Raw genomic sequence first — 21513 nt, 5'->3', positions numbered from 1 at the left:
TGGTGAACTGGAATTAGTGATGTGTGAGGAGAACTATGACATAGTGGGAATAACTGAGACATGGCTGGATGATAGCTATGACTGGGCGGTTAATGTACAAGGTTACAGTCTGTTTAGAAAGGATCGTCAAAACCGGAGAGGGGGAGGGGTCTGCCTTTATGTAAAGTCCGGTCTAAAGCCCACACTCCGCGAAGATATAAGTGAGGGACATGAACATGTGGAGTCAGTGTGGGTAGAGATACATGGAGCTAAAAACAACAATAAATTACTAATAGGAGTTTACTATAAACCACCTAATATACCAGAGTCCACAGAAAATCTATTACTAAACGAGATAGACGAGGCGGCAAATCATAATGAGGTGGTTATTATGGGGGACTTCAACTACCCAGATATAGACTGGGAAACTGAAACTTGTATATCTCATAAAGGAAACAGGTTCTTGGCAATAACCAAAGACAATTACCTCTCCCAACTGGTTCAGGACCCAACTAGAGGGACGGCCATACTGGACTTAGTATTAACCAATAGGCCGGACAGAACAACAGACGTGCAGGTTGGGGGACACCTGGGAAATAGTGACCACAAAGTAATAACCTTCCAATTATCATTAAAAAGAGCGTTTCTACAGGGAGGAACAAAAATACCAAACTTCAAAAAAGCTAAATTTAGCCAACTAAGAGAGGCCATAGGCCAAACTAACTGGGACAAAGTCCTCAAAAATAAAAATACAGCTACAAAATGGGTTATCTTTAAAAACATCCTAAAATCTCATTGTGAGAGGTACATACCGTATGGTAATAAAAGGTTAAGGAACAAAAAGAAACCAATGTGGATAAATAGAACTGTAACGAAAGCAATAAATGACAAAAAGAAAGCATATCATTCACTGAAACAGGAGGGGAGCACGGAAGCACTGAGAAACTATAAGGAAAAAAATAGAACATGTAAAAAACAAATAAAAGCGGCCAAACTAGAGACCGAGAGATTAATTGCCAAAGAGAGTAAAACTAACCCTAAAATGTTCTTCAATTATATAAATGTTAAAAAGTATAAATCTGAAGGTGTCGGCCCTTTAAAGAGTAATGAGGGGGAAGTCGCAGAGAGCGATGAGGAGAAAGCAAAGCTGTTAAATATTTTTTTTCTCCAATGTATTCACTGAGGAAAATAAACTGTCAGATGACATGCAGAATGCAAAAATAAATTCCCCATTAAAAGTGTCCTGTCTGACCCAGGAAGAAGTACATCAGCGACTTAAAAAGATTAAAATAGACAAATCGCCAGGACCGGATGGCATACACCCCCGTATCCTAAAGGAATTAAGTAATGTCATAGCCAGACCCTTATTTCTGATATTTGCAGACTCTATACTGACAGGGAATGTCCCACAGGATTGGCGCATGGCATATGTGGTGCCAATATTCAAAAAGGGGCCAAAAACAGAGCCTGGAAACTATAGGCCGGTAAGTTTAACATCTGTTGTGGGTAAACTGTTTGAAGGTTTTCTGAGAGATGCTATATTAGAGCATCTCAACAGAAATAAGCAAATAACGCCATATCAGCATGGCTTCGTGAGGGATCGGTCATGTCAGACTAATTTAATCAGTTTCTATGAGGAGGTAAGTTCTAGACTTGACAGCGGCGAATCAATGGATGTCGTATATCTGGACTTCTCCAAAGCATTTGACACTGTACCGCATAAAAGGTTAGTATATAAAATGAGAATGCTCGGACTGGGAGAAAACATCTGTATGTGGGTAAGTAACTGGCTCAGTGATAGAAAACAGAGGGTGGTTATTAACGGTACACACTCAGATTGGGTCGCTGTCACTAGTGGGGTACCTTAGGGGTCATAATTGGGCCCTATTCTCTTCAATATATTTATTAATGATCTTGTAGAAGGCTTGCATAGTAAAGTATCAATTTTCGCAGATGACACTAAACTGTGTAAAGTAATTTACACTGATGAGGACAGTATACTACTACAGAGGGATCTGGATAGATTGGAGGCTTGGGCAGATAAGTGGCAGATGGGGTTTAACCCCTTAGTGACCAAGCCTGTTTGGGCCTTTATGACCAAGCGTTTTTCTTCCTTTTTTCATGGTCTCGTTCCAAGAGCTATAACTTTTTTATTTTTTCGTCTATATAGCTTTATGAGGGCTTGTTTTTTACGGGACAAGTTGTAGTTTTTAATGGAACCATTTTTGGGTACACATAACTTTCTGATTAACTTTTATTAACTCTTTCTGGGAGGGAGATGGGGAAAATAGCAATACTGCCACTGCGTTTTTACATTATAAATTTTACGGCGTTCATTTTTCAGTACAAATAACATAATATCTTTATTCTCTGGGTCAGTACGATTACAGTGATACTAAATACTTATAATTTTTTTTACGTTTTACAACTTTTTTTTCCAATAAAACCCCTTTTATTAACCAAAAAAATGATTTTGCATTGCCACTTCACAAGACCCATAACTTTTTTTTTTTCTTTTTCTATGGAGTTGTGTGAGGGCTTGATTTTTGAGGGACAACTTGTATTTTTCATTGGTATCATTTTGGAGTAAATGGCGCTTTTTGATCGCTTGTTATTACGTTTTTTTCGGTGGAAACGAAGAATAAATTAGAAATTCTTTCTTTTTTTAATTTTTATTTTTTACGGCGTTCACCATAGGGGATAATTTATGTAATATTTATGTAGTCCGGGTCGTTACGGACGCGGCAATACCAAACATATGGGGGATATTTTCTTTTTGCAATTTTTTTCATTGAAAAGCGTATTTTCAATGAAAAAAAAGCATATTTTTTTATTTTATGGAATTTTTTTAATTTAATAAATGTGTATTTATTTATTTATTTTTTTACTACTTAAAAGTCCCACAAGGGGACTATAATATACAGTATTTTGATTGCTTTTAAAATGTAATGCATTATCTCTATAAGGCATTACATTTCAATAGCGATGCTATTCAAACCTTGACCAGCAGGTGGCGCCAGAGAGGCACGGCCTGCTGGAAATAACTGAAGACAGGCTCGGGGCCCTGATCGGAAGTGAGGTAAGCTTCCGAACACATCAGCACCCCGCGATCTTATTTTCGGGGTGCTGATGGGAGACAGAGGGAGTCCGCTCCCTCTGTCACCACTTTACATGCAGCGGGCACCATTGCGCCCGGCATGTAAAGGGTTAAACAGCCCGGATCAGCACTCCTGCCGGTCCGGGCTGTTAGAGCAGGGTCCCGGCTCTCATGTGAGAGCCGGGTCCGTGCTCCCCGCTGCACGGGGGAGCCGTGCAGCGCTTAGACCGGGCCGCCGTAAAAACGCGGCAGCCCAGCCTAAGGCCCCTTAGTGACCGCCGTAAAAACACGTATGGGTGGTCACTAAGGGGTTAACACTGACAAATGTAAAGTTATGCACATGGGAAGGAATAATGCAATTCACCCGTACATACTAAATGGTAAAACACTTGGTAACACTGACATGGAAAAGGATCTAGGAATTTTAATAAACAGCAAACTAAGCTGCAAAAACCAGTGTCAGGCAGCTGCTGCCAAGGCCAATAAGATAATGGGTTGCATCAGAAGGGGCATAGAGTCCCGTGATGAGAACATAGTCCTACCACTTTACAAATCGCTAGTCAGACCACACATGGAGTACTGTGTACAGTTCTGGGCTCCTGTAAACAAGGCAGACATAGCAGAGCTGGAGAGGGTCGAGAGGAGGGCAACTAAAGTAATAACTGGAATGGGGCAACTACAGTACCCTGAAAGATTATCAAAATTAGGGTTATTCACTTTAGAAAAAAGATGACTGAGGGGAGATCTAATTACTATGTATAAATATATCAGGGGTCAGTACAGAGATCTATCCCATCAGCTATTTATCGCCAGTACGGTGACTGTGACGAGGGGACATCCTCAGTGTCTGGAGGAAAGAAGGTTTGTACACAAACATAGAAGAGGATTCTTTACGGTAAGAGCAGTGAGAATATGGAACTCTCTGCCTGAGGAGGTGGTGATGGTGAGTACAATAAAGGAATTCAAGAGGGGCCTGGATGTATTTCTGGAGCTTAATAATATTACAGGCTATAGCTATTAGAGAGGGGTCGTTGATCCAGGGAGTTATTCTGATGGCCTGATTGGAGTCGGGAAGGAAGTTTATAGTCCCCTAAAGTGGAGAAAATTGGCTTCTACCTCACAGGGTTTTTTTTTTTTTTTGCCTTCCTCTGGATCAACTTGCGGGATAACAGGCCGAACTGGATGGACAAATGTCTTTTTTCGGCCTTATGTACTATGTTACTATGTTACCCTATTATGGTTAATGGGGTACATCTAGCCGCGTTCTTTTAATTAAAGGGGTTGTGCCGAGTTCATTTTGTGGTGTTACAGCACTTGTGAGAACATCAGCTCCAGTTGTTTGTGGGAAGTCTATGGGAAATGGGAAATGCAAGACACACAAATATTAAAAAAAATGTCATCCACATATTTGTTTAAAAAATAAAATAAAAATCCACTAAAAAACTTAAGGGAATGCGTTTATATCAGTTCTCATCCACATGAAAACTGACCTGTGGTGTGGATTTGAAATCTGTAGGATGTCAATTTATGCCGTGGAATTTCATAGCAAATTACACCCTTTCCAGTGACATCTGCATCAAATATGCTGCATTTCTGTGATTAAGGCCTGATGCACGTGGCCGTAGTAATTTTTGGGGTCTGCAAAACACTGATTCCGGCCGTGTGCATTCCGCATTTTGCGGATCGGAATATAGTATCCTCTGTTAAGAAATGCCTGTTCTTGACCGAAACATGAACAAGAATAGGACATGTTCTATTTTTTTGCGGCCCCCTTGAAATTAATGGGTCCGCATCCGATCCACACCAAAACTACGGTTGTGTGCATGAAGCCTAAAGCCTCTTTCACACGAACGTGTGCGCTCCGTGGCCGTATTGGGGACCGCATTTGCGGATCCGCAGTACACGGGCACCGTTCTGTGGGCATTCCGCATCACAGATGCGGACCCATTCAGTTGAATGGGTCTGCAAATCCGGAGATGTGGAATGGTGCGGAACGAAAGCACGAAATGGAACCCTACGAAAGCACTACGGAGTGCATTCGTGGGGTTTCATCCCGTACTTCCGTTCCGCAAAAAGATAGAACATGTCCTATATTTTTGCAGAACGGGTGGGCAGCCGCAGCGGATCGCAGACCTATTCACTTTAATGGGTCCGCGATCCGCTGCGGCTGCCCCGCGGTTGGTGTTCGTGTAATACCGCACTATTTGGTGTGTTTTTTGTTTGCTGCAGCATTTCAGCCACGTGTAGACAAACCCATAGGTTAATTGCAAATGATGCGGATTAGGTGTAGTTTTTCAACGTGGATTTTTATGTGGAAAAACTGCAGAGTAATACAGTACCAGCAAGGTGAATGAGATTTGACAAATCTCATGTACACTTAGCTTTTTTCTTCCGTGCAGATATTGACCATGCGTGCAGACTTTAAAATCTGTAGCACGTCAGTTGTTTGTGCAATTCCGCACCTTCTGTAGAGTGGTTTTCCCCATTGTCTTCAATAGGGTTGTTAACATAAGCAGATTGGGGCTGAGCTGCGCCTAGGCCATGTGACCGATGAACGTGACATCACATGGCCTAGACCTGTGATGGCTGACCTCCGGCACTCCAGCTGTGGTAAAACTACGACTCCCATGATGCCCCCTTGCTTGGCTGTTCTCTGAACGCCATAGAAATGAATGGAGCATGCTGGGAGTGGTAGTTTCACCACAGCTGTAGTGCCGGAGGTTAGCCATTGCTGGCAAAGGGTCCATTCACACATCCGTGTGTGTTTTGCGGATCTGCACTAATAGAATATGCCTATTCTTGTCCGCTATTTCGGACAAGAATAGGACATGTTCTATTATTTTCTGGATCGGAATTGCGGACCATAGAAATGAATGGGTCCGCAATTCTGTCCTGCAAAATGCGGAACGGAATTGCGGATGTGTGAATGGACCCTTAGGCTAAGCTACCAGTGCTGGTGCCTTCTCAAACAGCTGATAGGTGGGGGTCTCAGGTGTCAGAACCCCGCTGATCAGATACTGATGACCTATCCAGAGGTTAGCTCATCAGCATATGAGTCTGGAAAATCCCCCTTTAACGATGATGTCACACAGCTTTTATGGCATTTTCTTTTTAGCCAAATCCAGAAGTGGATTGAAAGACAATGAAAAATAAAAGGAAGATGCTATACTTCTCATTCCAGCTGCATCCACTTCTGGCTTTGTCTAAAAGAAAACTACAAAAACAGCCACCAAAAGATGTGTGTGACTCTACGCTTAGGCTGGATGTATACAGCATTTGGCAGCATTTTCCACAGTTTTTGGGGAGAGAAGGGGTCAGGATTCTATGCAGTTGCCAGATAGCCCCCAATATAATTAAAAGTAAAAGCCTGTATGAACATTAGAAAACACCAATAGAAGAGACCAAAAGTGTGCAAGGGAGGCATTCTGCAGTAAAGTATTGTCCCATCTAGTTAGTGATTGGGGCTAATCTGCATGGATAAGGCTCCATTCACACGTCCGTGGTGTGTTGCGGATCCGCAACACACCCGCCAGGCACCCCTATAGAAATCCCTATTCTTTTCCGCAAGCTGCGGACAAGAATAGGATATGTTCTATCTTTTGCAGAGCTACGGACCCGAAGATCGGGGCCGCGCTCCGCAAATGCGGATGCGGACAGCACACTGTGCCTGCCGGCATTATACAGAAGCAGTTAGGATATACGGTACTATTAGGAGTGAGGGGGGCACTTTTAATTGAATAATACATTTTATATTTGTGCAGCACTGGAGCGGATGGCACTGTTATGGGCTGGGGGGGGGGTCTGTGGATGGCACTGTTATGGGGTGGGGGGGCTGTGGATGGCACTGTTATGGGGTGGGGGGGCTGTGGATGGCACATATATAACAGTGCCATCCACAGATCCCCCCCTGTAACAGTGCCAGCCACAGATCCCCCCCTGTAACAGTGCCAGCCACAGATCCCCCCCTGTAACAGTGTCCGTCATCCACAGATCCCCCCATAACAGTGTCCGTCATCCACAGATCCCCCCATAACAGTGTCCGTCATCCACAGATCCCCCCATAACAGTGTCCGTCATCCACAGATCCCCCCATAACAGTGTCCGTCATCCACAGATCCCCCATAACAGTGTCCGTCATCCACAGATCCCCCGATAACAGTGTCCGTCATCCACAGATCCCCCGATAACAGTGTCCGTCATCCACAGATCCCCCGATAACAGTGTCCGTCATCCACAGATCCCCCCATAACAGTGTCCGTCATCCACAGATCCCCCCATAACAGTCTCTGTCATCCACAGATCCCCCCATAACAGTGTCTGTCATCCACAGATCCCCCCATAACAGTGTCTGTCATCCACAGATCCCCCCATAACAGTGTCTGTCATCCACAGATCCCCCCATAACAGTGTCTGTCATCCACAGATCCCCCCATAAGTGTCCGTCATCCACAGATCCCCCCCATAACAGTGTCTGTCATCCACAGATCCCCCCATAACAGTGTCTGTCATCCACAGATCCCCCCCATAACAGTGTCTGTCATCCACAGATCCCCCCATAACAGTGTCTGTCATCCACAGATCCCCCCATAACAGTGTCTGTCATCCACAGATCCCCCCATAACAGTGTCCGTCATCCACAGATCCCCCCATAACAGTGTCCGTCATCCACAGACCACCATTAGTTCCAAAAATATTTTTTTCTTATTCTCCTCCCCAAAAACCTAGGTGCGTCTTATAGGCCTGTGCCTTATTATAGGGCGAAAAATACGGTAAACATCATGGGCATCGCCGCATGTGAAAATGCCTATACTATTAAAATATAACAATATTAATGGCAAATGGCGTATCGGGGGAAAAAATAAAAACAGCCAATTTGCCATTTTTTGTCACTTCAACTACCCAATATTTTTTTTTAGAAAAAGTGATCAAAAAGTTGCACACACTTAAAATTGGTATCACTGAAAAGAAGAGATCGTCCCGCAAAAATTGAGCCCTCACACAGCCCCGTAGACATAACTACAAAAAATTCAGAATATGGTTATGAAAAAAACAAAAATCTCAAAAGTTTTAATTTTTTTTCAGTATTAAAACGCAAGAAAAATTATTCAAGTGTGGTATCGTTGGAACCGTACTGATAGGTCAATTTTACCTCATAGTGTACAGTGTACAAAAAATAAAAATAAAAACCTTTATCAGAATTTAGTTTTTTCCCAATTGTACCCCATTTGGATTTTTTTTTCCCGCTCCCTACTACATGGTATGCAACCGTAAATGGTGCCATTAGAAAGTACAACCTGCTCCACAAAAAATAAGCCCTCATAAGGCTATGTGAATGGAAAAATAAAAAAGTTAGGACTATGGGAAGGCGGGGAGTGAAAAACGAAAACGCAAAAATGGAAAATCCCAAGGTCCTGAACGGGTTAATAAGATTCCGCAACCGCTCCTCACAAGATGACCACTGATGCCCTTACCCTGAGGCTAAGACCTCCCTCCCTAACTACCCAGAATTAATTCGGCTCATCTCAGGAACGCGCAGCCTCACCCCAACCAATCGGCTTTCTCCAGACTTAAACACGCCCTGTTCCTCCTGAATACTTGATCGTGAATATTCTAATCACAAATTTTTATCGCAAATATCGGCACTATCCCGGTCCGGGAGCGCGCACGTAGCATTCGGGACTGCCCACTACTACGTCCTCCATCTTCTGTATATAGAAGATAGGAGACGGAGGACACCTATCTGTGTTTTAGGCCTCTTTCACACAACCGTTTTTTTCAGTTTACGGGCCATTTTTTGCGTTCCATATACGGTCTGTATACGGAACCATTCATTTCAATGGTTCCGCAAAAAAAACTGAATGTACTCCGTATGCATTCCATTTCCATTTTTCCGTTCCGTTAAAAGATAGAACATGTCCTATTATTGCCCTCAAATCACGTTTCGTGGCTCCATTCAAGTCAATGGGTCCGCAAAAAAAACGGAACACATACGGAATGTACTCCGAATGTCTTCCGTATCCATTCTGTTTTTGCAGAACCATCTATTGAAAATGTTATGCCCAGCCCAATTTTTTCTATGTAATTACTGTGTACTGTATATGCCATACGGAAAAACGGAACAGAAACGGAAAAATCACAACGGAAACAAAAACGGAACAGACACGGAAAGAAAATACGTTCGTGTGCATGAGGCCTAAGGGCTCATTCACACGAACGTGTGATGCCTGTTGCCGTATTGCGGACCGCATTTGTGGACCGGTAATACACGGGCATCGTTCCTTGGCCATTCCGCATCAAGGATGCGGACTCCTTCATTTCAATGGGTCCGCAAATCCGGAGATGTGGAACGGAACGGAACATTACGGAAGCACTACGGAGTGCTTTCTGGTGTTCCGTTACATGCTTCCGCACCGCAAAAAGATAGAGCAAGTTCTATCTTTTTGCGGAACGGAAGTCTCGCAGAACCATTCAAGTGAGTGGGTCTGCGATCCCTATGCACCTGCCCCACAGATGGTGCCCGTGCATTGCGGACCGCAATTTGCGGTCCACAGCACGGGCATGGGCTTCACACGTTTGTGTGAACGAGCCCTAATTCTGAGAGAATTTAACTAATTGCTACCCCATGCTGCGCGATGTTTCTCGGGTCACGCCCCCTTTAATCATGCGTGCCTGTGGGTTGTAACCATGCGCTTTAAATACAATTTCTTTCCATCGTCATCCTTTCACATTTACATATATTCATTGATCGCTTCAGTTTTTACAGAAAAAATATTTATGTTGCATTTAAAACCAGTTACTGAGATGCTGATCATATAGAAAGAGATTGTATTTAAAGTGCATGGTTACAACTAGGGATGAGCGAATTTCATATTTTGAAATTCGTTTTTGCTTCGTGTTGTGGTAGTTACTGAATATCATTATGGATTCTGTTACCACGGATCATAAAGCAATTACATGACGGAATGCATAGCGGAATGCCTTCATAATAGAAGTCTATGGCCTGCATAATGGATCCGTCCGATTTCCGTTATGCTGGAGTTCTCCTGCATAACAGAAATAGTATGGATCCGTTATGCAGCCCATAGACTTCTATTATGACGGAATAAATAACAGAATGCCTCTGAAGGCATTCCGTTATGCATTCCGTCATAGAATTGCGTTATGGTCCGTGGTAACAGAATCCATAATGATATTCAGTAACTACCACAACACGAACCCGCACACGAACTTCAAAATATGAAATTCGCTCATCGCTAGTTACAACTCACAGGCACGCATGATTATGGGGGTGACCCCCGAAACCTCACACAGTATGGGGTAGCAATCAGTTCAGCACTCTCAGGATTACTATGCATTATAGCGATTTATTTATATGAAAAATAAAAGGACTGAAAAATACAAGCAAAGCTCCAAAAGAGTGAGTATTATTTATACCTCACGAATAACCTTTTGAATAATACTTTAGATGACTGAAAGGATTATGTGGATAGAATTGTGGAGCCTGAGTGAGGATCTGAATCAGGTCGTGGTATACTACAGGTGGAGCAACAGTTGATGATTGAAGGATAGTGTAAAACAAGAAAGTTTTACATCTTGCCACAAATGGCACTTGTGCTAATTTTTTTATTTCACCTGACAGTTTTTCCCCAATTTTTTTCAAGACAAGATTCGGTAAATTAAATGGTGCCATTAAAAATACAAGTTGTCCCACAAAAAAATAAGCCTTAGGCTACATGCACACGAACGTTGTTTGTTTCGTTTTTTTGCGCATAGAATGCGGACCCATTTCAATGGATCCACAAAAAATGCGGACAGCACACGTCCTATTCTTGTCCGTTTTATGCATTGTTACAATGGAGCTGCAAAACAAATTAAAAATAAACCGGAGAAAGTCATGTGGTCAGATGAGACCAAAGTAGAACTTTTTGGTCTAAACTTCACTCATCGTGTTTGGAGGAAAAAGAAGGATGAGTTGCATCCCAAGAACACCATCCCTACTGTGAAGCATGGGGGTGGTAACATCATGCTTTGGGGGTGCTTTTCTGCAAAGGGGACAGGACGACTGGACTGTATTAAGGAGAGGATGAATGGGGCCATTTATTGTGAGATTTTGAGCAACAACCTCCTTCCCTCAGCCAGAGCATTGAAGATGGGTCGTGGCTGGGTCTTCCAATATGCGACCCGAAGCACACAGCCAGGATAACCAAGGAGTGGCTCCGTAAGAAGCATATCAAGGTTCTGTAGTGGCCTAGACAGTCTCCAGACCTAAATCCAATAGAACATCTTTGGAGGAAGCTGAAACTCTGTGTTGCTCAGCGACAGCCCCGAAACCTGACAGATCTAGAGGAGATCTGTGTGGAGGAGTGGGCCAAAATTCCTGTTGCAGTCTGTGCAAACCTGGTCACAAACGTTTGACATCTGTAATTGCAAACAAATGCTTATGTACCAAATATTAACACTGATTTTCTCACATGTTTAAATACTTATGTTCAGCAGTGCAAGACCAAAAAAATCTTAAAAAATCATCCAATGTGATTTCCTGATTTTTTTTTTCATTCTGCCTCTCAGAGTGGGAATGCACCTACAATGTGAATTTCAGATCCCTCCATGATTTCTAAGTGGAAGAACTTGCAAAAATCGCAGTGTGTTCAAATACTTCTGTTCCCCACTGTATGTCGCATATGAGGACACCCTGAGGTGGCCCTACAGTGGAAACCCCCAAAAAGTGACCCCATTCCGGAAACTACAGCCCTCAAGGAATATTTTAAAGTGTGTAGTGAGCACTTTGACCCATCGGGCGTTTCAAAGAATTAGGAAACGATTGGCTGTGAAAATGAAAAATTAAAAAAAAATTGCTTTACACCCACATTTTTCACTTTCACAAGGGGAAACAGGACAAAATGCACCCCACATTTTGTTCCCCATTTCCCCCCGAATACACCAATGCCCCATATGTGCTAAAAAAATTATGTATGGGTGCATGGCAGGGTTCAAAAGGGAAGTAGCGACATAGGGCTTTTGGAGGACAGATTTTGCAGGATTGGCTTTTGGGAGCTATGTCGCAAATGAAGACAGGGCGTCTTCATATGCGACATAGCTGAGGTACCCCTAGAGTGGAAACCCCAAAAAAGTGACCCCATTCTGGAAACTACACTCCTGAAGGAATATTTCAAGATGTGTAGTGAGATCTTTGTCCCCCAAAGGTGATTTATGGAATTGGCTGTGAATTTTTTTTTAAAAAATCCAGAAAAATTGACTTTAGGACCAAAGGAAACACCCCATATGTGCTTGAAATCCTGCTGTATGGGTGCACAGCAGGGTTCTAGAGGCAAACTGAAAAAATATGGATTTTGCAGGTCTGAATAAACAGACATGAATTTTAGGTGCCATGTCACATTAAATACATTTTTAAAGGTCTCCAGAAATGAATAACCCCAAGAAGAGACCCCATTTCAGAAAGAGCACCACCGTACAAACATTTTAAGTGGTGGAAAGGGTACTTTTCAGCAAACAGGTATCTCACAGAAGGCAGAAATTCTAGAGAAAGGATTTCAAAGCACACAATTTTAAAATTGAAAAATTACTAGCAGACCCCCATTTTTCACTTTCACAAGGGGTTAAAGGAGAAAATGCACCCCAGTATGTTTTCCATTTTCTCCCCATTTAGGAAACACCCCATATGTGCTTGTAACCTGCTGTATGGGCGCACAGCAGGGCTCTAGAGGCAAACTGCAAGAATGTAGATTTTGCAGGCCTGAATAAACATACATGAATTTTAGGTGCCATGTCGCATTTAAAAAATTCCTGAAGTCCCCAGAAATGAAAAACCCTAAGAAGTGACGCCATTTTGGAAAGTGGACCCCTGTACGAACATTTTAAGGGGTGGAAAGGACACTTTTGGCCTAACAGGTGTTTGACAGTAATGAATATGTAGTGGTTGGTGAAAAGTGGATATGTAAGCTATGCGGACTAAATGAGAGGTATAAGGTTGTAAAATTACAGGGTACATCAAGGATGAAATGAATACTCCATGGATGTGTGGTAGATTCTAAAACACTCCTGCATGCACAGGGCAGGTTTCGCAGTGGTAAATGGTGTCTTTCCTTATCCCTCTTTTGGAATACACCCTGCATCTTTTTGGGGTCTTTCCTTTCCTTGCTGTCTGGGGGACTTGACCTGGAAAATGTTGCCCTGGTACAACACATGCACCATGACTCCCTGAAGTACTAGGACCCTCCCCGGCCTGGCTTTGAAATATTAGGGCCTTGATAACCACGTCTTGGAACTGGAGGAAAGTTCCTGTGTGGCTTTTTTGTACCACACTTTAGTTTTTCATGTGGCACTGTGGGGCTTCAGAATTTGATCTGAAAGATCAACCCCTTCCATGTGCTTATTGTAGTCCAGGATGCAAACTGTTTTGAGGTCAGTGTGTGAACGGTGGTCAGTAAAAGGACATCCCTCTTGTCCTTGTACTTAACCGCCAGCATGTTCTCATGGAGGAGAGCCTTGCTTTCACCAATTCTCAGTGGTTGCCCTATCAGGGATCTAGGGAGGCCTCTCTGATTTTTGTGCCGTGCCGCAAGCCACAGTACTTCTGGCAGTTAGGGACCTGAATAGGGGTATTCTGGTATAATAGTTATCCACATAGAGGTGGTAACCCTTATCCAGCAGTGGGTGCAGCAAGTCCCACACAATTTTTCCACTAACTCCTAGGATGGTGGGGCATTCTGGGTGTTCTATGTGGGAATCTTTCCCTTCATAAACGTGGAACTTGTGGGTGTAAAGTTTGTAAATTTTTATGCCATACCTTGCCTGTTTGCTAGTCAGGTTCTGGCGGAATCAAACTCTCCCTTTGAAAAGTAACAGGGACTCATCTACACATACATTTTTATCAGGGGTCTACACTGTAACGGAACGCCTGGCACCCCGACCGGGTACCTCCGTCGATAGATGCTCCTAGTGCTTTCCGAGGACTCCAAGCACTCCTCTTGACACCGTACGCCCTGCAGACCCCACGAACCGCCGCAGCTTGGTTGGGGTCTCACCGTCCTCCACCCACGCTGGACCTACGACAAGGCTCCAGGCTCCAGTGGGTGAACCTCTCCTACAGCCAGAGAGCAGGAACAGCTCTTACAAGAGCTAGTAGTTATGCCAGGGGAGTATAGCAAATCTTCAGCGTATAGCAATCCCCCAGTTTGATCAGTTATCCAAACACCAGTCTCAACATGATGAAGGATAAAACAGGAACACTTTATTGAGGGCTACCCGCCCGTATTTATGCAGGTCCCCATCTGGTGGACACGCCCCCAGGGGACCAGAATGGAGACTGCGACACACCGAACAGATACAACACATCCCCACAATGCATCATGGTTTCCTCCTCTCTGCCCCAGAGACAACCGAGGGATAATCCAATTATCTCTCAGGACAAAGGGGAGATCGCCAATACACATGTGGAGACAACAGGACAGACATCACCATTTAAACACACAATGTCACACCCTCCCAGCAACCACAGACATTTAACATATTCCCAGATAGCTCAAGTCTGAGTGCATATCATTAGGCGAATGGCACTCAGACCACACGAATACAATTAAACTAGCCATCTGGGTACCCTCACATAACAAAATACAATTCCAAAGACAGATTTAAGCTGTGCGGCCGGCCTGTCTTCTTTAAAGTTAGTATGGGCCATAATCCTGAGGCAGGAGGCTGGCAACCAGCCCCCTCCAAAACACCGTGGCGAGGTTGGTTTCGTCACACATCTCCCCCTTCCAGGGAAGACTAACCAGATACCTGACCTCACGGTCAGTACCTGAGTTAGTCTGGCAGTCCAACCACAACCCCATACTGGACCTGTTGAATTTTGGGGCCTGGCTCTGTTCTGTATGTCCCCAGCTGTTGAGTGGGCATCTGCGACTCCTTGCTGCCTTGTGGTTCTCCAGCTTGGAGCTGTAGGTACTTGGTGGGCAGAGGCCGACTGCGCTCTGCCCAGATGCCAGCTCTTCCGCGGGGGTAGCCTGTGGAAAGTCCGGCTCTGAAGAAGAGGGTAGGGGAGGGCAGAGGCCGACTGCGCTCTGCCCAGATGCCAGCTCTTCCGCTGGGGTAGCCGGTGGGGAGTCCGGCTCTGGAGAAGAGGATAGGGGAGGGCAGAGGCCGACTGCACTCTGCCCAGATGCCAGCACTTCCGCTGGGGTAGCCTGTGGGATGTCCGGCTCTGGAGAAGAGGATAGAGGAGGGCAGAGGCCGACTGCGCTCTGCCCTGATGCCAGCTCTTCCGCTGGGAAGAAATCAGTGGGTAGCGCAGGCTCATCCCCTGCCCCCAGAACTCTGTTGGGAAGTAGCTGGGAAGGGGAGGGCTCGCTTACCTCCTCCTCCTGGTATCCCTGCGGAGATGGATGGGGATCTGGACCGACTGTCCAGCATCCCTGTAGGACTGGCACCGAGCCCGCGGTCTCATCTGCGCCCATGCAGAGGGGCTTGTGTTCCCCTTTTCCCGGTATCTCCGGCTGCTGGTGGAAGGTGAGGCCGGTTGCCTCTCCTCCCCAGGACTCTGGTTGCTGTAAGGCAGAGGGACCCCGCATCTCCTCCCCCTGGAACTCAGGTTGCCGCTGGGGAGAGAGACCGGTTGTCTCCTCTCCCTGTGATATGCACTGCCGCTGGAGATCTGGGCAGGCGGCCCAGCATCCCTGTAGGGCCAGTAGAGAGACCTCGGTCCCATCTCCACCTGCCATCTGTGGGTCCTCCCAGGACCAGTCTGTGAGGTCCCTCAACATTTGCGAGTCAGGATCACCTGCGTCCACACCTGGCAACTCCGGCTGCTGCTGAGGGTCTGGGCCAGCATCCCAGCATCCCGGTGGAGAGCCCTCGGTCCCGTCTCCACCTGCCTGTTGTGGTTCCTCACAGGACCAGTCTATGAGGACCCCTACCTCTGTAGCTGGTACTGAAGCAGGGGATACTTCAGTCGGGTCTTCCCAGCTGTAGGGTTGTAGGTCTGGGACTGCCACCCAGCTCTCTGGCAGTGTATATTGGGACCGAATTGAGCTGAAGAAGTATTGGTAGTCCTGCTCCAGCTCCCACTCCTTTGTCACTAGAGATGCCAGGTCTTGTCTCACCTCTCTCGCTGTAGCCCAATCATGCATAGCCTCTCTGTAGTCATAGATATCCCAGAACCGGGACCCTCCAGCATCTCCGAACTCCGGTTCTGCGAAGGCCTCAAACAACAGGCCAGGGCCATCATAATCCTCACCCTCGGGTCTGTCGTGCTCAGCCATCCAGGGAGAGTGCCGAATCACATACCACCAGAGTGCCTGGTAGGCGTCATCTAGCCAAAGCTCCTTCCATACCAGGCTCTCCAGTTCTGTCACCCACTCATTCAGGGGCTCCTCTCCCAGAAGGGGCATTCGCAGGGCCACTCGCATCCGCAACTGCTGCTCCTCACTGGGGAGACACTCGCCCCGCCGACGCTGTACATCTTCCAGGGCCTCGTGCCAGACGCCTTTCCGGACTGCATCCCTCCAGTCCGGGTCATCATCCTCCTCGTAGTGGAACGCTGTTCGAAGACTAGCCGATTCCATCCTGCTGTAGCCAGGGGCGCTGTACGGATACTAGCGTTGCCCTCAATATACTCCACGAACGGTGTCTCCGAGCTGCTTCTCCTCACACTAGGACGCCATCCCACTGCTTGCCACCAATGTAACGGAACGCCTGTGTTCTTTAAAGTTAATATGGGCCATAATCCTGAGGCAGGAGGCTGGCAACCAGCCCCTTCCAAAACACCGTGGCGAGGTTGGTTTCGTCACATACACCTCAAAAAACTTGGTGTTAAAGTGGTCAAGGACGGGCCTAACCTTGAACAGACGGTCAAATGTCGGGTCATTTTGGGGTAGGCACCGTGTATTGTCGTCGTAGTGTAGGAATTTCCGAATTGACTCAAAACGCTTCCGGGTCATGGTGTTACTGTAAATTGGAGTCTGGTAGAAAATGTCCGAACTCCAATATTGTCTGACGTTTGACTTCTTTACTACGCCCATATGCAGCATCCAAAACTTGATAATCTCTGCTGCACTTACTGGGGTCCAACCTAGGGGTCTAGCATATGGAGAGGTAGGGTTCTGAGCTATAAATTGTTGGGCGTACAAATTGGTTTGGGCCATCATTAAATTGACAAATCTTCAGAGAAGATTTAAAAAAAATCTTGTTCTTTGAAGCCCGCACCATCTATCTGTATTCCGGAGTTGCCCACAAAATCCAGAATTTGGGGCGGATAATCGTCAGGGGGTGGAGTCCATATGGGGTCACTCTGGAAGGGGCTGCCACCGCTGCTTCACTGAGGCGCCTTCTAGAGGGTCCCTCATCAGCGAATGATGATGATGAGGGGGTAGAGGAGTAGAGGAAAGTGGAATCTTCTTCTCCCTCACTGGCCGACTCAGTATCAGAGGCAAGATACGCGTATGCCTCTTCAGCTGAGTAAACTCGTTGGGATGGACGGGACATTTTTATTTTATTGGGATGTTTTGTGGGAAATGTGTAAAACTTTATTCAGTATGGGGTGTGTATGTAGTGTTTTCACATGTAAAGGGGCTTGTTATAAATTTGAAATATAGAGACAAGAGTAGAAAAAAAAAATGCTGGATGTACCCACAAACCTACACAACCTAACTAAAATTGATTTCTATTTATATGTATATGGAGATTTTTATATATATATATATAACTACACAAAAAAATAAAAATAAATGTGCACTGTAAACTGAGCAGAACGGTCAGAAAAATTGATGTTTCTGATCAGCGCTCAGCAGGTGCAGGACACACACATGCACACAGATATTATGTGCGTGCAAAAATCTACACTAACACTACCTAACTAAAATTGATTTCTATATATGTATATGGAGATTTATATATACACTGAACAAAAATATAAACGCAACACTTTCGGTTTTGCTCCCATTTTGCATGAGCTGAACTCAAAGACCTGAAACATTTTTAAGGCAAAACTGTGCACATTTCAGAGTGTCCTCTTATGGTGGGCAGTCTAAGGTACACCTGTGCAATATTCATACTGTCTAATCAGCACCTTGATATGCCACACCTGTGAGGTAGGATGGATTATCTCGGCAAAGGAGAAGTGCTCACTAACACAGATTTAGACAGATTTGTGAACAATATTTGAGAGTAATGGGTCTTTTGTGTATGTAGAAAATGTTTTAGATCTTTGAGTTCAGCTCATGCAAAATGCAAACAAAACCGAAAGTTCTGCGTTTATATTTTTGTTCAGTGTATATAGATATAACTAACTACTTGGAAAAAAAAGCACAGTAAACTGAACAGACCGATCAGAAAAATGGATGTTTCTGATCAGCGCTCAGCAGGTGCAGGACGCACGCACACAGATATTATGGGCGTGCAAAAATCTTCACTAACACTACCTAACTAAAATTGATTTCTAAACACTAAAAGTACTTTTTCCACCCAAAAAAAAAAAAAAATTGAGCACAAAAGCAACCAGTAAAAAAAAAAAATGGTACTTATTGGTGCTCAGGGCTGCAGAACGCACGCAAGTGGACGTTTGATGCGTTCGTGCAGACACTGCAGTATAAAAATTTACTGCAGATACAAAAAAGAACACTAGCTAAAAATTTACATATATATATATATATGATTGATTCTAACTATTACTTCTTAAAAAAAAAAGAAAAAAAAGGGACAGATGAAAAAAATATATCTCTGCGCCAAAAAAAAGAGCCCAGGTGCTGAGCAGTAAATTATGGACTGATCAGCACTTGGCGCTAACAGCTTGTACACAGAAAAAGTGGTGCAGAGCAGGAAAAAAAAAAAATTATAAAAGGGACAAAAAATTATAAATTTCTTTGCCGCCGGCAAAATCGGATGGGGAGGGGGCATAGGGACAGAAATTAGGGTTTGGGAAGGGGGGTGGATTAGGGATCTGGAACTTCTGCTGCAGAAAAAAATTATAATAATCACTGCAGCAGATGTTCCAGATGTTGTTCTTCTATACAGGAGCAGTAAAGGCAGTGAAAGCTGTGGTAGAACCACAAATCCCAGCAGATCGAGCACAGAACCTCTCAGCATGCATTTACCAACTAGAATGGCTGCATGCAGGGAGGTTCTGCCCTTTCCTGTGCAGCTATAGTGATACCATTGGCTGTAGCGTTGTTCCAGCCAATGGCAGAGCTGGCAGGGGACTCCAAACACTGGTGTCTCCTGCCTGACCTCTGAGGTGACTGGTGCTGACCAGTTCAGCACCAGCCACCTCACCCTGACCTCCCCCCGCCCCGCCCCACAGCTTACATGTGCTTCTGGCGCTGCAATGTGCCGATCTTCCCTGATTGGCCAATCACAGCGCACGAAGCTGCAGGGGGGCTGAAATAGCCGATGCTGCCCTTACCCGGCATGGCTGCCTGTCGGTAAGAGCAGCCATCGCGCTCCCGTTCCCCCGCAATTTTCACCCAGGGTTAATAAAAAAAATGAAAATCAGACCATTGCCCTGGTGTTTTCCTCCTGAGGATGCCACCTTTCCTGCACAATAAGAACAAAAAAATTTGGAATCAAAAGGTGTGCTTTTGGTGGGTTTTGAACTAACGGTGGTCTGTGAATGACACTATTATGGGGGATCTGTGGATGACATTGTTATGTGGGGTGAATCTGTGGATGACACTGCTATGGGGGGGGGGATCTGTGGATGACACATATATAGCATCTTATGCTATATATGTGTCATTCACAGATTTTCCCCCCATAACAGTGTCCCTGTTTAAATAGTGAATGATCCCCAATACAGGGAGTGGGGGCCAGTGTCTGGTGTTATAATGGCAGCAGGGCCCGGTGCAGTCACTGTATTCTATTTTACCGGGCCCCACTCACTGTAGTATTAATAGGTAAAGTGTAGGCATGGGCACTGTTTTAAACTATAGTAATCCTCTGCATAGAGAAATCCAGGTAGTACGGTACTCACTTGAAACTCCTGTAGGCAGGCCGGGCGGGCGGCGGCAGCATAACATCATTCACTACGTCACGCGCCTGCTCCTCCCACTTTATGAATGGAGCAGGCGCGCGACGTAGTGAGTGATGTTACGCTGCCACCGCCCGCCCGGCCTGCCTACAGGAGTTTCAAGTGAGTACCGTACTACCTGGATTTCTCTATGCAGAGGATAACTATAGTTTAAAACAGCGCCCATGCCTACACTTTACCTATTAATACTACAGTGAGTGGGACCCGGTGTAATAGAATACAGTGACTGCACCTGGCCCTGCTGCCATTATAACACCAGATACCGGCCCCCACCCCTCCTCCCTCCCTGCTGATATACCGCCGGTCGCGCTGTGCAGCATCATGGTCGGCGATGTATCAGTGTAAATGGCAGTATTCGCCCCATAAGACGCACTGCCATTTCCCCCCCTCCCACTTTTGGGGGGGTAAAGTGTGTCTTATAGGGTGAAAAATATGGTATTTCATATGCGGTCTGATAATATTTTGAATTGGATTATATAATTTTTTTTACCATAGGCTTATATGTTACCAAATTATTTTGCATGGTGATTATTATGAGCATAGACTCCTATTGTATATTTATTGGCTCACAATTTTTGGGTACTGAAGGATTCTATTACAGTCCAAAGTCTATTTTTTATATAAGCTTATATTTCATCATGATCTATACATTAATACATTACGCACACAGGAACACATAGCGGTCAAAGTTCTTGAAAAGCTGCTACTAAGAGGCTTTGCTCACATATCATATATAGCCTTGGACTCTAATAAACGATAAGATAACTTAAATGCGTAGCTGACTAAGACGCGTGTTACTGGTTAACTTAAACATCATGTCATTCAGAACTATATATGTCTCACGAGATCAATAATAAAACTCAGAGTGATTTTGAACTGCACAGAAGTGTGTCTTGTCATTGTCACTCTCTCTGACGTCAGATTTAAGAACCAAACCAAGCTGAATACTGAAGTCTTGTACCGGGGTACACATAAGGGGGAACATAAAGAATATTCCTTACAACTTGGGGGCTCGTCCGGGATTGGGAAGGTCATCCTCGTGTTTTTTTTGTCCTCTGGCCATTCCGGGGGCACTGGCCACATCTCAATTCAAGTAAGTACATAAGGGACCCTTAGATAGACTTCGATGTACTGTGTCAGGGATACAGTAAGCATAACTAAAAGTGCACTTCAGAGGGTTCAGGGAGCCCCGTAAAAGATCTGTTCAGGGAACAGAAGGTTTTTTAGCTTGATTTAATTCTTAAAAATATAATTGTAGAAGTTTTGCATGATAAGTTGTTTGATAATTGTAGAAGTTTTGCATGATAAGTTGTTTTGTCTAACACAGTTATATAAGGGGAAGTGACAGGCTGGGTCGTAAGTGTACAGCTGTCGTCCCAAGACTAACATTCTGTTTTGT

Source organism: Bufo gargarizans, chromosome 1 (assembly GCF_014858855.1).
Source record: "Bufo gargarizans isolate SCDJY-AF-19 chromosome 1, ASM1485885v1, whole genome shotgun sequence".
NCBI classification, from domain to species: domain Eukaryota; kingdom Metazoa; phylum Chordata; class Amphibia; order Anura; family Bufonidae; genus Bufo; species Bufo gargarizans.
The sequence above is the reverse complement of the archived record's forward strand: the minus strand, read 5'-3'. Positions refer to the sequence as shown.